The sequence below is a fragment of the Onychostruthus taczanowskii genome, unplaced genomic scaffold (genome assembly GCF_017590055.1).
Source record: "Onychostruthus taczanowskii isolate IOZ18803 unplaced genomic scaffold, ASM1759005v1 scaffold8, whole genome shotgun sequence".
NCBI classification, from domain to species: domain Eukaryota; kingdom Metazoa; phylum Chordata; class Aves; order Passeriformes; family Passeridae; genus Onychostruthus; species Onychostruthus taczanowskii.
Genome location: NW_024505892.1, coordinates 11,886,788 through 11,901,128, shown reverse-complemented (window position 1 = coordinate 11,901,128; position 14,341 = coordinate 11,886,788).

Here is a 14,341-nt window from a genome sequence, read left to right as displayed (position 1 = left end):
AATGTCCGCATTGTGAACATAGAACATGGTATGACTTGAAGGGAACCTGAGTCTCCTTAATTAGTAAGTGCTTGTCCAAGTGATTTTTTTGCATAGAAAACTAGCCCTCAGATATCTGTTTTGCCTTCAGTATGAGTATGTAATGATGGTGTGCCTGCAGAGCCTTTCTCTTTTTATTATTCCAGACTTGTGAATTCTCTGCCTATGCTCTTAACAAGTAGGTAGCATGACAGGTCCTATCCAAGACCAGACATGCAACTGAGTTAGCACCATCCTGAATGCAGGCTGGGGAGTCCAGGATTGCCCCTCAGCTTTGCTCTTTACACTGGTATGACATGGACATGGGTATCACATGCACCCCATTTCTGTTGTGTCCCATCATTCACACATGCAGGTACTACATACACAACTTCTGCTCTCAGCTTACAGCACTCTACCATGCAAAGCTCACAGCAGGAACACTGAAAATCATTTACTGTTATTTTAACCAAAGACAGGGTTGTAGAAGACTTGGTTCTTCTCTCGGAGAGAATAATGTTCAGAGCAAACAAAAGTTGAGTTTTTAAATAAAATTTTAAGTACTTTTGTACTCCCCATTTCTGGTCAGCCAGAAGCAGGTGGGAACAGGCTGGCAGGGAGTGGTGCTGTTTTCCAGCACTGTATAAACATTCCCACAGAAGTGCTTCACTGCTTGGGCCACTTCCTTCCTAGGAGCATGGGAAGTGCAACCACCCACCTTCACACCACTGATGTCGTGGTATCCATCCCATCTCCTGAAGCAGCTGGAGACTACCCCTTTTAATTTGAAAATACCTGATATGGATAACATCTTAAAAAACAAAACAAAACAACCCCCAAACAGTCAGTGCTTTAATATCAGAACAGGGAAGACAGAACCATCTTCTTACCTGCTTTCTGAGTGGACGTAAAACAAGCAGGTGAAAGCGCATATAATCCTTGATCTTTGCTGGGGCAAAGATACAAACTTGCAGAAATCATTACACTAATGAAGTGATGCTTTTCTTTCCTGCTACAAGGTTGGCTATAAAAAGTGTAGGAGCTCATGCCATCAGTGCCACCCTACATCCTTGGTACTAAACCATTTCAAGTTTGTTATCATGTTAATCTTTCTGTGATGTCAACAACCATACCAGTACCCACACATTGCTCCAAAGTAAGAGTCCTCTACAAAAAAGGAGGAAGGCAAAGGTCACAAAATAAAGTGTGTACCAAAGATTTTTTTCTTTCATTAGATATTTGTCATGCATAATGCTTTTGAGTCCTATTTTGCCATGAACTAAAGCGCAGCAATCCTACATTGTTGATTGTCATTAATTTCCAAAAGTAATGTCAGAAAAATATCAGAGTTCAACATAATATAATTTAATTTATCTGTTTATTGATGCATTTATGAGTGTTGCTTAGAACACACATATTTCTTGAATTACTACCTTGTTTATAGGCAATGCTGTTTAGTTTTAAATTCTACTTTGCTGAAGTTATTTCTAATTCTTTCAGTTCCTAGTGCTTCCTATCTTATTAAGAATGTAAAGCCATGTCTCTGTATACAGACTTGCAGGCACGATGAGGTGGATTCAAAGTTAATGAATCTTCCTCTTAATTTTAACCCCTGAGTATGACCATGACCTTCTCCTCCTACATTGTTGAATTATAATGAGGTTGGGGGTGGTTTAATCTATTGATCCTGTTGTCCATGACAGCCCTGCTATATTATTAATTGCAGACACAGACTACATGTGCATACTTATCCCTTACTTCAAGAAGAGATACTTTGCAATCTTTATGTAACAGAGCCATGATCAGCATCTAATTATCCCAGCCCAGATTTTCTAACTAGAGTATGTTCTTAATTTGTTGTGGAATGCTAGTCGCCATAACTGCAATATATACTACACTACAAGGCATTCATAACATAGCTGAATTTTAGGCATCAATTGTATGATGAGTATTTTACAGAGGTTTAAGAACCAAGAACCACTGCTGAGTGTAATAACAGGCCCAGGACTCAATCTTAGTCCTGGTTTTCAAGATGCACTTTATTTAAAGGCTATCCAGTGGTGTTCAGAATAATTTTTTTCTGCTTTGCAATATGAGTGAGTTTAGAGCATACCCACAGCTACAAGCTGGCAAAAGAAAGTGTTCAGAAATGTTTACAGTAACTGAGGCTAACTAATACAGAACAGCCCATGCCTGTGTTAGTGAATCCCCAGTGCCTCCAAAAGAGGCTGGCTATGTGCATGTGACCTCTTTGTGGCAATGTCCATTCAGTGTCAACTTTGGAACAGTACCCAGTAATTATTTGGGAAAAAGTTACTTGGTACATGCTAATAGCACGGTTCTAGCACTAGAAGACAGTATTGCTATGCCCGGGTAGCTCCTCAGGCAACTTACAATTTGCTTGCATAAAGACAGCCACAGTGAACCAGCTAAGCTGCTGTAACGCAATCAGCTGAGGTTTTAGAATACAGAATAATCTTTACTGAAACTACATAGTTTAAAAAGTGATTGAAATTTGCCCCACATTCTTAATTATTTATGGCAGTGAGATAATTTGTTGGCTAGCAATCAGTTCACATTCAGATTTTTAACCAAGGGGATAAAGTTTAGAAAAATCTCTGGAAGATAAGCAGATCAACGGAGAAAATACAGGTTGGAGCGTTAAGATATCTCCTGACTGTCTGTGTCACACTACCTCATCTTATTCCTGTTTCCAGTGACTGAATCCTGTTTAAGAGAGAAGTAAAAATGCACTGGTGTTGTAAGAAATATGCACAGTTTCTGTTGTTTCCTAAAGGATAGTACACCAGATAGATAGATGATAGATAGATAGATAGATAGATAGATAGATAGATAGATAGTTATAGATGGACTGTAGGAACTTAAAAACCAGTTATAGTGAATAAATTACCAGGCATGTATAGATCTGATCCCCTCTTAGGAAAGATGCAGATCTCTAACAGTGCCATGGAAGAAAAGTGCAAGAATGATACACACCCTCAGATAGCTGAGCTGAATTGAAGGGGTTCTGTTCTGTTTCACCCTGGGCACATAGAAAGGATGCATTTTGTCCTGTCCTGGAAGGAGTAAACAGGGAGATAAAGAGGGTTGTGTATGACGATAGAAGGGCAGGAAGAAAAAGACTTCCAATCCTGAGCAATGTTAAGGAAATGGAAAAAAAGCCTTTTTTTTTTTTTTTTCTGAAATTTCTGCTGCAAGTTAGGAAGAAGAGGTAGCTAAGAGCTGAAAGTATGGCTTAACTTCCTGACCTTCTTGCACTAGCTATGCCTGAGTATAACCTGCAATATTCAGCAAGTTAAGATTTTGGCTGGTAATACCCAGACTCTGCATGTGAAAACAGCACATAGATTCCATGTCAGCCAAAGATTCCCAGGGATTTACCTCTCAGATGAAGCCTGTAATTTATGTTTGGTGAGACAGATATTTCAGCTGTTCTAAATCAAAACACCTACATGATTCACGGCATATGAGGCTCTAGTCCAAATTGTGTATAGAGAATTTCTGTTATACTGTAAGGATTATGGGGCTATTTTTTCTTTCAAATTCTGTGAGCATAATTTTGGAATAACTGCAGTGAATGTAAAAGTTCTTCTTCATTGAATGAGAAGTGAATTAGCTCCAAAATGTGTGTTGCAAATATATAAATGGCAGATCATGTTGTGTTGTCATTGTCAAGTTTAAACCCCAGCAGGCATATATTTAGGTTCATTGATAATTGTGTTAAATTGAGCACATAATCATGTTAAGTACACTATAAATTTGTGGCTAAACCACAATAAATTTAGTAAATTCTTTCTTTTTAGCACTCTTCCAGAGGAAAAAACACTGATTTTTCAATTCAGTTAATGCTGCTAAAATACTGAGAATAAGAGACAAACAAGCTTTTTCCAAGCAGAAAAGCAAAGCAAGAAAACTATGCAATACTCTTGAAAATCTGCTGAGAGTTTATAGTTTTGAACAATTCAGCAAGGAGTTGTCAGATCTGTGAAAGGTTTTTATGAGATGTTTCCTTAATAACAATGTTAAGAACTTGCTCCCCTGTGAAGTATCTTTCCCAGCCATTGCACTGCCAACAGCTACTGTTTCTCTCTGTACAAGGAGAAAAAATTTCTAGAGTGGCACAGTCCAGCTGAATATTTACAGCTAAATTAATCTAAAATTGATTTAGACTTCAGGATACTTCTGCCTGGCCTTCAATCCCTCCTCAAAGGGGTGGTTATTCAAGTAATGCAGGTAGTCCTAGAGATACATCCAAAGATCTGCCAGCACAGCAAGGCAAGAGAAAAAGTCTCTGTCGCTGTGGGAGAGCAGGTGAAAAGGGGAGCAGGTGTTGTCCTGCACCTCCATGTGCTCTACATTTAGATTTGTTTCTGGAGCAAGCCAGCCCAGAGACACATCCCTCATCTGGAATACAGCTTCAGTGCTGACAGATTCCAGGCTACTGCCTAAAATGTAATTATCTCTGATATGTATAACTGAAAGTCTGGAAGAAGACACTTTGAATGCTGCTTTCCAAGATGCTTGTGAAGTGCTGGCATGAGAAATTGGACTCAATAAAATAAGAGGGGAAGGCTAAAATAGAAGTGATAGACATTTATTAGCCATTTGTGGAAAGTGTTGGTCATCATGCATGCTAAGTGGTGATAATGATGTGCTGTGTTTGTGTGGTGACTCAGAGCTGACTCCAGAAGGCTGCAGCAGCTGCTGTGCTTCCAGCCATCCTCTTCCCCACTGCTATGGGGAACTGTGCTAGTGGAGAAGCAGTGGCTTTGCCCATTCTGCCCAACATAGAAGCCTGGAGGCTGGGGAGGAAAAGCTGGCAGGCTGTCACGACTGTCTTCTTTTTGTATACCCCTTTTGCTCTCATGGCAGTAACTCCCTCCAGTGACTGGAGGAACAAAGGCAGCTGAGACATTTCTACAGGAGGTTGACATTGCTATATGGGTCTCACCTGGAAGCACATGCAAGGAGTGGCTACCCTTCCTTTACCTGTGACTCAACAGCTGGTGATTTGACTGGGTCACCCACCCTTCTGCCATAAGCAAGACATGAAGCTCTAAGTAGCCTTAGGGGTTCAGGGCATGCAGAGAGATTTGGTGCCCCAGAATTTTCTTAGATGCTGTTATTCACTGTAAGGTGGGGTCTGCTTTAAATATGATAGGCAGCTCTTTCAAAACAGCTGGAGGTGGAGAGGAAGGTGGAGGAGTACAGGATGAGCTTCTTTCTTCTACCAGAGAGAGGGAGTGGGGAGGTGCATGACACTGAATCATATCTACACTCTTTTGTACTGAGAAATAGACTGAGGATAGGCTCTGCTACTGACACAGGCCTTTAGCCAGCCTATGGATGTTCAGAGCCCATGAAACCATCTCGGGTGACTTACTGCCATTAGGAGCCTCTCATGAAGCACTTCTTGCTAGGTATATCTGTGCTTTTTCTTTGCTTATTTCAGGTTTAGGAATTGAGGCCAGAGAAGAGAAACTGCACTTTAATAGGCCTGAGGTATACAGGGCTGTTTCACAGCTTTGGCACATGGCACCTCAGTATTGCAGAGTCTCCAGAGCAGGGCTTTTTCCACTCTTCTCCTCAAACCTTTTTGATTTGGAAATTTTCTATCCTTCATATTTAGCTTTTGTAGAAATAGTTACAAACCAACACAACATTGTACTTAACTTTGCTAAGTGGCTGCTGGAGGTGCCTACCAGCTTACTTCTGTCTTCATCTTCCCTCCCCAACCTGATCCCACGCTTTGCTGCAGTTGCTGCTGCAGGAGCTGGGGGAGGATATTAACATCCTCCTGTAAGTTGTTTTTGATGGCAAAACTGATGCATTGTTTAAAGGAGAGCTGGCTGAGGTCAATCACCAAGCCACGTCTGATCAAGGGTGTTGTGCTCATATTTTGTTACATGTTGATAAGTAGTTTTTGGCCTTTGGAAGGACACACTTTGGAAGGAAGATTTTCTGTTGACAGCATTTAGCACTAGGCTGAAGTTTTCATTATCATCATCTCATCTCAGGGAAGTCTTTACATTTACTAAGCTAATTATTTAACATAAGAATCTTCATGAGTAAAATCCCAAACAATCCCAATGAATAAAATCCCAAAGCAAACTTCTTTTTTATTGTGGTCTAATGTAACCTCATAGACCAAAAATGATCTGTCAGAGGGGAGTGCTGCAGTAACTAGCTAGGGTATAATGACAAATTAACTCAAAATACATGTGAATTGTGTAGTGATATTCTGAGAAAACATCTCTTACTTCAACCCTTGGATGCTGCCTATTAAACTTCTCTAATTGTCTAAAAGCTTAGGATGCTTGATTCTCTTCCAAGGCCTAACCCAAGGGATGCAGCAAGGGAGCAGAATGGATCAGCATGGCTCCAAATGGTGCTCTGGTTGATGTGGACATAGATAGCCTAAGGGGCTGTAGAGTCAAGAGGACACATTGCATTACTGAAATCACAACAGACATTTTACCTGATGAGCTCTGCACTGGAAGGAATGACATAATTAATGCCACCCAGATACTTCACTTCCTAGGCCTTGCATGTACAATTATCTTTCTCACTGCATTCCTTTCACTTGCTTTACTGACCTCTGCTTAGTTTTCCTAAGAAAAGTTTTATTCATTACATACATCAAAATTTCAAGTAGACAGTTTTTGTGGAGGGAGATGAAGGTTAGAGAAAGCTTGTTTATATCTTTATTACAAGGGAACTAGAATGCTGCATTTGTGAATACAGAAAAGTCATCCAATTATTTAAAATCAAACAGCTTTTTGTTCAAGGTGAGAAAATATAATTTCTCTATTTTTTTTTCACAGTAATATTCTGCAGACTTCAGTGGAATTATTCTAGTTTATGGTTACCTAAAATTGGAAAGAACAAGACGTCCCTTTTTAATTCTTCATTCTTTCTTTTCTAGTACTTGATTCTCACACTGTTTTTCAGTGTGTACTGAGGATGAAGATCTGTTGTGGTGTGTAACAAATTCTGTGCAACCTCTGCTGTTTGTCTGAAAGCTTGCTGAATACAGCTCTGCAATGTCAAATGTCTTTGATTTGATTTGGACTGGACCAGATGTCAACAAATTGGAATTTAATGTTGTTGAGACAGAGGACAATGTAGGAAGCATAAAGGGTTTCATTACAAATTACAATTAAAGAAGACATTCAGATGCAGTTGTGCAATTTTTATATACCACAACTTAGAGCAGTTGGGAAAAAAAAAGAAATCCTGCTTTTCTCTCATTCCTTATGAAGAAGTGAATGGGAATTTAGGACTTTTATCATAAAGTATGGTCATGGTGGGTTTTTTTTGTTTTCATCATAATTTTTATTTTTAAAATAAAAATTTGTTGTATATAAGGTGACAGTCTTCTTTAGACCTTTTAAATTATACATGATTTGTTTATTTGGTAGAATATTAGACAGGAACTCAACAAAAGGCCAGTGTTAAAGAGTAAAAACCAACCTTTATTATAGTTTCAGACTGATCTGCAGTATTATGCATAAAGCTGGCAATGATCTTTGCTTGCTTCATGCTGCCAGCAGCAAATATACAAACAATGGTATTTTACATGCAGAGGTGATTGCAAAGCAAGTTCTAAAAGTCAGAAATGCACAGAATTTAACTGTTTAGACTGACTGTGTGAGCATTTGCCAGATAATGATTGCCTGTTCCTTAACTATGTAGTAGAAAACACAGAAGAACAATGGAGAGGGAGAACTTCCACTGCAACATGGCATCTACCTCTCCAGGAGAAAGCTCCTTTTCTCCAGGTTGTCTGTGGTGGAACAAAGGTTTCTTTTTCTAGTTCTGACTCACCTGTAGTACATCTACCTGAAACCTCAGAGACACTTTTCTTCTGCCCACCAGATGTGCCCTCACATTTTCTTTAAGAGACCAGGCGGTCTGGCTTTCAGGAAAATGGTTGTAATGGGAGTGGTATTGACTGGTAAATCTCAGGAAATTTGAAGGAATCAGGAAGGGACTGGGACCAGTTTTCTTCTATCCTGAACAGCCACGTCCTCTTCCTGTTGCAGGCAGTGTGGTGGGAATGGAGAAAGAAAAGTCTCCAAGGAATGGTTTCATATGCAACTCTATAAATATTCCCAGAGGAAGTTTTTGTTGGTTTTAATTTGATTTTCTTGGCTTTGTTTCTTTGGGGGGTGGCGGGTGGGGGGGATGGGTGTTGGGTTGGGTTTGGTTTTTTGTTTTTTTGTTTGTTTGGTTCTGGTTTTGGTTTTTGTTTTCTTTATTTCTGCAAAGCTGTTTATACTTCAAATTGCATTAGTTCTGCACTCTGTGTTAGATGCCTAAGGTTCTACGTCTATTTTTGCTGAATTTAGACCTGGACCTTTCTGGAGCCTAACCTTAAAAAAATCATATATTCTGATTTTCTATGTTGCACCCCATTGATGTTGAGGGAGGTTATAAGAAATACTGCTCCTTGGTTTGTGGAGATCTCCATGGAGATACTTCCTCATATGTCTTCAAGAAAATTATTTTACTGGAAGAACACTTAACTCTTCACATTTTTCTTTCAGATGACTTAAAAAAGACATTGGCCAATTATAATTTTGAGATTTGTGCACCTTCTAATTGTAATTAAATGTTGCAAAGATGTTGATAAATTCTTTAAAATCTTTGTCAAGAACAAGGATATCTAAAAGTGGTTTTCATCAAATTTTTATGTGAAGTAAAGGATAAGTAAGATTAGTTCATATGTGCAAATCTTCCTGATTTCCTTAAAATGCTCATTTACAAAGAGTAGTTTTTTTTTCTACAGACATTATGTCTTGTTCTTCTGTTTTCTAGAAATACAAATCTGGCCTGAGAATGGTCTTAAAAGTTGACTAGAATAGTAATAACACCTATTAAATGTTCTACTGGTCTGGTAGAATCCAGTGTAGATGGATTTCATATCAGACGTAAGTGTTAAAATCCACATTTTTGAGATTAAACCTCTTGAAGTGTATGACTTTATTCCGTGAGTGATCCTGAACCTAAGAGCTGCAGTGCTTGATTTTGCAAGAAATAACAGTTCTTCTGATGAGCCACAGCTAATTTTCTTCCTCCTCATTTTTTTGTTATTAATATAACCAAAATGTCTATCTTGATGTAACTAATTTTATAGACAATTTTGAAATTATTTAAAGCATATTCTCTCAGTACCAAGGTACAATTTTTCTTGGCAATTAAAACCAAAGCTTGAATTCTGTCTTTCAGACTCCCTTTTTTTTTTCTTTACTATCCTTTATCACATCCCCAATGTTTTAGAGTAAAATAAAAAGTGTTTTATTATTGTTATGATTATTATGATTATTATTTATCTCAAGTACATAGAGTAGCAAGCAGGACAGAAAATACTAGGAAGATAATGCAAGTAGAGACAGAAATCTATAAATGAGGCTTCATATATACTTCAGAAGAGTGAATGAGTAAGAAATATCATTTGAAAGGAAGAACACATGACAATGGAATCTGTTGCTACAATTTAATGTTATTCCTTCTCATGATTGAAGCAAAGGACAGATTATTCCCTACTTTTTTGCAAGGGTCTCGCAAGTCTGCTCCACTTTATCGATGCCAGGATGATTCTGCTGCTTTAGTAAAAGCAAAATATTGGTAATCATGTTAGCTGTTATCTTTTCTACTCTTCAGCTTCTTTTCTGAGAATGCATAGAATCACAAGATAAATTCATCAGGAAGGGACATTGAGGTGTGGGTGTTCAGCCCGACCTCCTGCTCAAGGCAGGGTCAGCTGTGTGCTCACCAGGTTGCTCAGTCTTATCTCTGCCCATTATATCTCACCCTCCTGATGCAAAGAGCCTTACTCCATCTTCTCACTTATTTTCCCAGAGGTGTAGCGGAGTTGCAGAAAAGAACCCCAGAAAGGAAAGGAACCACCTCTGCTGCAGGCTGAACCAGCCTTGCTTTCTCAGTTTGTCCTCACAGGGTGAGTGCTCCAATCCCTCACCAACTTGGTGGTCCTCCACTAACTCCACCCCAGTTTATTTATGTTTTCCCTGTATTGGGAAGAACAAAATTGAATGCAGTACTGTAGAAACATTACAAGGAATGCTGTGTAAAGCATCCATCTCTTCTAGTCACACAGCCAAGAATATTGTTGTTCCTCTTTGCTGCCATGGCACACTGCTGGCTCCTGCTCACTCTGTGTCTGCCAACACACCTTATGTCTTGCCAGCAGTGCTGCTCTCCTCAGTCAAGCCCAACTGGCATAACTGAAAGGAGCTCTTCCTTCCCGGATGAAGGACCTTGTATTTGTCCTGTTGCCTCCATCTTTAGTTCGTGCTCAATGTCAGGGTGTTTAGAAAACACACTTGCATGACTCAGAAAAAAATCCTCACCGTAAATGCAGAGTCTGGGTAGAAATATTCTATAAGGAACAAAAGCCTATCACAGAGTTTAGAGAAAGACAAGAATATCTTCAGTGAGCTGAAAGTTATCATTCAATTAGTAGACCAAATTTTTCTCTTTCAGTTATCTTTCTCAGAACAAAATCTATGGGCCCGTCAATATATTCAAAGAAAAAAAATTAATCTTAGAAACATAGAATGACATAATATGCTGAGTTGGAAGGGACTTGCACAGTACAGTTCTCAACTGAGATAATTTTTTTGTTCTGTGATTTATTTAAGAACGTTATGCTAATACTTCCCGGGTCACAGACCACTGCATTGGGTTATGCACACCCCAAATCTGAGGATTGTCTGCAATCGCATCCAAGAAATCAGATCTTGCCAAAAACCCAGGACAAACCCACATGAGCATCATTCCTTCTGTTGTAGAGTCATCACTGACTCTCTAGAAGAAGAGAATGTTGCTTGAACACCCCACAGCAGCCACTCAGTATCTGAAGGGGGGCTTCAGGGAAGCTGAAGAAGGACACTTCATCAGGAATGGTGGCAGTAGGCCAATGGGGAATGGCTTAAAACTGAAAACTAGCAGGTTTAGATTAGATGTTAGGAAGGAATTCTTTACTATGAAGGTGGTAAGGCACTGGAACAGGCTGCTCAGAGAAGTTGTGGATGCCTCAACCCCAGATGTGTCAAGGCCAGGCTGGACGGGGTTTTGAGCATCCTGGTCTAGTGGAAGGTGTCCCAGTCCATGGAATGACTGTTGGAACTGGATGGTCTTTAAGATTCTTTCAGACCAAACCATTCTATGATTCTATTACTCTATGACTCCAAATTGTTGTGCAAGCCTACAATGTTTTATTGATGTGTAAATTCAGTTCTGTGGTGGATGCATGGTTTACTTAATAGCACCTTGGAATTATTCTAAGACTAGCAGGTATGTTGCGATAACATGAACTTCTCCCAGAAAATTCCTCTTTGTCCCTTTGTGTCTACAGTTCTGCTGAGGTTTGGAAGTTTAAATTTACTGAATTGTGTGGTTTGTAAATCTCTTTATACCATGCTCATCACCATGGTTGGAACATTTGTTTGATTACCAAAGCTTTATTGTGTTTCACCAGTGTATGATAGGGAGAAAATAAGCTATTTCTTATCATCCAAGCTTTAATCTTCAAACAGAATGCTAAAACAAGCTATCTGCCTGTTGCCCATCATCTCAAGCCATGAGTACTATATAATGGTACTTCAGCTCTCACACCTTTGTGCAGTGTAATTATAATTATATTATGGAACCCACACAAATGCATTCTAACCTGCTCAAGACAACAAAAGCTTTAATCTTCAGTTATTACTAGGAAATAATAATAAGAGCTTGTTGCCTTCACGTTTCTTCTGCAGAGTACATTGGATCATTCCAGTATGAAATTAATCTCTTGAAAAAGATAAATGACTTTTTACTTTCTATTTAAAACATGTTCTTCCTTTTCTATTCATAAACATCTGATTTTGAAGAGTTATTATTTTGTAGAATGACCGAAAGGCTTGAATGTTTTCAAATAGCTGCCTTTTACACAGACTTGTTGGATTAAAGGTGCTTTCACTGGCCTTCTTTGAGCAAGAAATTGGAGAATTTGAGCTCCCTTCTTACCTAAGCAACTATGTGGCTAGCCTGCACATCCTTGTAGGAGATATCATTGTATTTTCAGCTTCAAGAGATACAATAAATCTTTGCTATAGTACAGGAACAATTTTGATTATGAAATCTCAAGATCAGCTCATTGTTAAATTTTAAATTCCTGAAGTCTTCAAGTGTCTTTCAAAACCTCCAGAAAATATTGGAAAATGTTTGAAAGCAGAGATAAGAAAAATTAATCCTAGGAGCTGCAATTTCTTTTTTGACTTGATGTTTTCAAAACTATAACTTCGGCTTTAGAAGTCATTTCTTCTGACTAATAAAAAGCTTGAGTATGTAGGAATACAAACCTTCAGACTTGTTTGTTTGTAGAATATTTGACTTTTCATTTGTTTCATGTGGGTTTTTTCCACCCAGAATGAGGTGATTATGGAAAAAGCCCAACACCCTGACATATTTTTTTTTATCCTGTTTTTAATCAGAAATATAATCATTAACAGTTCCAAAAGCTAAGGCGCTAAGTGAGAACTGCTTCTGCTCTTATTCTGGAAGTTACAGAAATCCAAAAGCTATTACTATCAAGATTTTCCTGTTAATAAAAATGGCTTTATGAAAAGAAAAATGATTTCTAGTCTCTGTGGCTAGCTTCTGTGAAAAAACAGATTTTTAAATTTTGATTTAAAATGCAAGAGAAAGATAAAACATTAATATTTAATGTTAGTGGGTTAAATCTGTGCTAACCTTAATAGGGAGTGCCCTGTAAGTTCAAATGTTATTATAACAAAAAGTAAAGAAATTTTTTCGTTATTTGTCTTCCCTCTTTCATCTTACCTCATTTCTCCCCCAACTAGGAGACAAATTAGCATTCTGAATACTGATAGGTATAGCAGTTCATAAAGAAAATGCTTTCCTACAAGAATTTTCCACAGTCTTTTTTTCTTATTTTCTTCACATATCGTATAGTTTCTTTAGCATATTCCTATTAATCCTTAAAAATTAGCATTGATTTTATAATTTTAAAACATGTTTAACAGCTATGTATTTTCTATTGGTCTATTGTGCCAAAAAATATGTCAGGAAGGAAATTAAAAACACTAAAACCTATGCTGGACGTGCCATAGAAGTTGGGAAAATCATATCCAAATTTTTGTAAAACAGAGCTGGTCACTGAAGTATAACCTGTTCCGTGGTTTCAGAGGAGGTTGCAATAGCATGACTTCAACATATGTTATACATATGGCAAGAGGAATCAGGCAGCATTTTACAGTTCCATGCTTACAATAAACACTAGGAGTTCAAGTCATTTGCGTGGACCCAAGTGTTAGTTCCACTTACGAGATTCTAGGATATCTCACCCAGGGTCTTGAGGAGACCCAAGTCCTTCTCTTGCAGCAGTTGGAGGGATGTGAGGATGTACAAGGCCAAGCCCAATGGTACTACCTGCCTCTCTGGGCGTAACTGCATGCGCCTGTGCTGGCTCTCAGCCTATTCCCTGCAGGCTGTTCTCTCTCACCATATGCCAGGTGTGCATGGAGCTGACAGATCCATGGGAAATACATGTAATTCTGTAGCAGCAGTTAGGAAGCAAGTGAAGTATGGTAGAGTCTCTGAAAAGGCACTAAATTACCAAATCTGAACAGCTGGATCCTGCCTCAATGTGCAGACAAATAAAACCTACTCATTAATTCAAACTGTTCTTTAATGGGGGGAAAAAAAAAGTGTATTCTCATTGATTATGCCTCTGCCTTAACTTAAGACTGCCATAAACTAATTTTGTTTCTGAGAATCCAGAGGATTTTTGACAATGACTTTATGCAATGTGGAATTAAAAATTAACAACAGCAGAAATTCACCTGGTTTGTTTCCATGTCCCCTAAGCAGACACACCTGCACCTAAATTCCTCCTGATGGACATTTATTCTAAAACTTCAAATGACAAAAATGCCATGGGATATCTATTCTATTAAAAAGCTAAATTTCTCCTGCTACAATTTAAAACATTACTTATTATTATATTATTCAGAGCAAATTTAAGACAAACAAAAAACACCAGAACCTTTTTTTCATTTTTTCTTTGAAACAATACTCTAAATATTTGAAAATCTTTCTTACTAAATGACATCTTCCAGATGTTTTATTTTCTTCATCTGGTCACATCTTTCAGTGAAGCAAACCATACACTGCACAAAAGCTTTTTCTTCCCTGATACACTATCCTACTAAAAAAAGACCTTTGTGATGGTGATGGTGAGCATTGAATCAGAGATCATCTACATTTGAGGAACATG